Source organism: Mandrillus leucophaeus, unplaced genomic scaffold (assembly GCF_000951045.1).
Source record: "Mandrillus leucophaeus isolate KB7577 unplaced genomic scaffold, Mleu.le_1.0 Scaffold21, whole genome shotgun sequence".
Lineage (NCBI taxonomy): Eukaryota > Metazoa > Chordata > Mammalia > Primates > Cercopithecidae > Mandrillus > Mandrillus leucophaeus.
The window spans coordinates 2,277,356-2,280,518 of record NW_012102143.1 but is presented as its reverse complement, the minus strand read 5'-3'; the positions used below and the strand labels follow the sequence as shown (position 1 = coordinate 2,280,518).

At 48.9% G+C, this 3,163-nt stretch overlaps 1 protein-coding gene and 1 pseudogene across 7 annotated transcripts in view; both read right to left on the bottom strand.

Annotated features, from left to right (window-relative positions):
• The window catches only part of LOC105539813 (UDP-glucuronosyltransferase 1-8), a 175,354-nt gene that overhangs the window by 72,609 nt on the left and 99,582 nt on the right, over positions 1 to 3,163 (bottom strand). The gene's annotated exons all lie outside the window — the stretch shown is intronic.
• LOC105539851 lies at positions 230 to 1,147 on the bottom strand (annotated as a pseudogene).

Here is a 3,163-nt window from a genome sequence, read left to right as displayed (position 1 = left end):
CCTTTACAAATGAGCAGTCTCTGTGAGTCACATCACTCCTTGACCATTCTTTGACAGATCCTCGTCCCTGCCTCTCCTTCCTCTCCGTGGCCATTGAACTGCCTGAACTGCACTACCACTGATCCTTTACAACTTTATCTCACTGAAGACTATTACAACAATGAGAAGCAGAAATGAAATCTTTGGAAAGATAACTAGATATGAAGATGCTCGTAAGTAAATATATTTTTTAAAAAGTATTTTGCTTGGAACATTGATTGGATGAAGGCACCATACAGACCCGAGATAGTGGCTTCCTGTTGGCACAGTTGATGCCTCCAATGAAGACCATGTTGGGCATGATCGGCCTGGGGTAGTCCATCACAAAGTCCGATCGGAACAGCCACACGGATGCATGACTGAGAAGATCCACCACTGACACCTCTCTCTGAAAAAGCTCAGAGGCAAGGCTTGCATAAGGAGCAGAAACAGTATCGCAAATGTAGGACAGGGCCAGAGGATAGAGCATGTTCTTGACCCTTTGCAGGAATGTCATGTGGTCTGAATTGGTCGTTAGGAACTTAGGAATATAGGAGTAAGGATTTGGACACTGTGTGCCCTTAAAGTCTAAGTCACATGGAACGTTCCTCAAAAAAAACACAGCAGGAATCGACAGATACTTAGCCAGCACCGCCCCGCAGAGGTAAAAGGGGTCTGTTAAGACCACATCAAAGGAAGTAGCATTCAGGTGCCTGATCAGGGCCTCATTATGCAGTAGCTCCACACAAGACCTATGTATGATCAAAGACATATTGTTCATAACTGCCATACTTCTAGAAAATCTCATCAGAAGATGTTCTGTTTCGAAGAACGATTGAGTGTGGCCCAGCAAAAGGTGATCATATTCGTCCTGGGTCCATGAAATGGCATAGGTTGTCAGGGTGAAAAAGTTCTCTTCTTTGATGTGCATATTCACCTCCGGGCTGAGGACCACCGCCTGGTGGCCTCTGGCATGGAGCTCCCGCACGGCCTCCCGCATGCTGAGCCAGTGGCTGCCATCAGCGGGCACCACCAGCACCTTCCCACTCTCAGTCCAGGGCTGGACACTGAGGAGGAGCAGCAGTCCTGTGGCCAGCTGCGGCAAGGAAACCTGGAGTCCTGTAGCCATCTCAGCAGAAGCCACTGACACCTGACTGTCCACCCCACGCTGTGCCTCCTACATTTGTTTCCTTCGTCTTAATTACCTTGTCACTGAGCCACCTAGCAAATCATCATGTAACTGAAGACAGAGTGCCCTCCTCCAGTTACTTATTACCTGTTCGTTAATCTATCATTGCCTTTCATTATGGCCTCACCCTGGGAAAGACCAATCACTCCTATCTTGAAAAACTCATCTGACCCTGCGCTCACTCTGGGGAACATCCAAGTTCAAGCTCTTGTTTCTCATTCAATTCCCAACACAAGGCTGTGAACACCCATTTCATGTCACTGCCTCCTACTTCTCTGTTAACCACGTTTATCAGGCTGCAGCTGAGGTCTGAGGAGTCACCACTGCCCTAGTCCCCAACCACATGTTCTCTGCTGGATGTGACCCTATTTGCTAACTCTTAAAACTCTTTCTTCTCATGTATGGGTAACACAGCACATCCAAAAACCAGACAACATTGCTAAGCCAGCTTTCTTGAAACAGGGAGTGGGGAGGCTCACTATGTGGTTTTGGCCTTTTTTTTTTTGCACAAGGATATTTCTCTTAAGGATCACAGAGGACTCTCTATGAAGTGGCTGTCACCATAAAAAAAAGCTACAGGGAGGCTGAGCTCAAGATGTGATGATCAGATTCTTGCAAAGGCTCTGTTGAGAATTCTCCATCTAGCCCATGAAATAAAGGTGCTGCTGTCTAAAGCACCCATGAGCAAGACAACTTTAGAAAGGACCCAGGGAGCTCCCTGAACCTGGGAGGCTGGATCCTGGCCTCAGATCTTGCACAGTCTGCATTCCTCTTCTGAATGCCGAAGGCCCCAATCTTCCGCAAGTCTGCTTACTCAAGTGTCCATTCACCCAGGCCTTTATTTCATCCTGAAGGTTGTGGTCAGGCTTTTCTCCAAGTCAATCCAGCACCAATTTCTGATAAGAATGGTTCCTTCAGAACAGAATAATTTGTGGGGGCTGCATAATTTGTGGGGGTCCTAGTTCACATTTCAAGACAGAGAATTAAATGTGTGCCTTTTTAAGGGAGAGACCCTGAGCACTCACAACAGTCTCAAGCCCATGAGGCTTGAGAAAGTCACTCCTACATCTGCTTGGCAAGATTGCTGAGGCCTCCTTGTCCTGGTCACTGCAGGATGATATGGGCAGGCTCTCTTGGCTGGCCACACTTTCTGTCTCACTTCCTCTATGTCTACATACCTGGCTGTGTCTGCCATTGCTGGTGGGGCTGAGGCTTCCCTTAGAAAGGAAGTTACCCCCATTAGAAATCCACATTGATAACAGATTCCACCTTTGGACAGAATCCACGGGACAGGCAGTGAATGGAGGTGTCCACCAGGGGGCACAGGCAGGACAGCACAGACAAGGCTGGTCTGTAAGGGCTTTGGGAACTCTCCAGGGGAGGATGATTTCCGGGGATTTGTGAGGACACAGAGCACTAGAAAGGGATTCTCAGCTGTGGGTGCAACATCTCAGCCTCTGAACTATTCCTCCAACCCCCTTAAAACTGTATACCTCCTAAGCACCCTCCTGATGAGCCCAAGATGAGGGTGGAACATGTCTGGGAGGCTGCTCTCGCCACATTCAAGGGGCTCCCCTGTTCTATTTCCATCTAGTGGTGTTTTATTTAGACAGTGATGCCATCTCATTTCTAGTTACATGTCTGGCACTCCTAGACCCTGGGGAGGCCCACGTATCTTGGAAGATGGTGGTGCCTTCAGAGACATGGGGACCCTGAGGAGAGGAGCACTGTGGGGAGGGAGAAGCTCACATTCCTGGTGCCTGGGAAATAGGAGGAGCTGCCCAAGGCATCAGCTTCCAGGGTCTGGAGATGAAGAGGGGTCTGGGCTGCACAGATAGACTTGGAGCCATCAGCATATGTGGTAGTTGAAGCCATGGGTGTCAGTGAGGTCACCCCAGCAAAGTCCAGAGACAGAAAAAGGCATCCCGAAAACCTGACCTGAGTGATCCAGTTCCC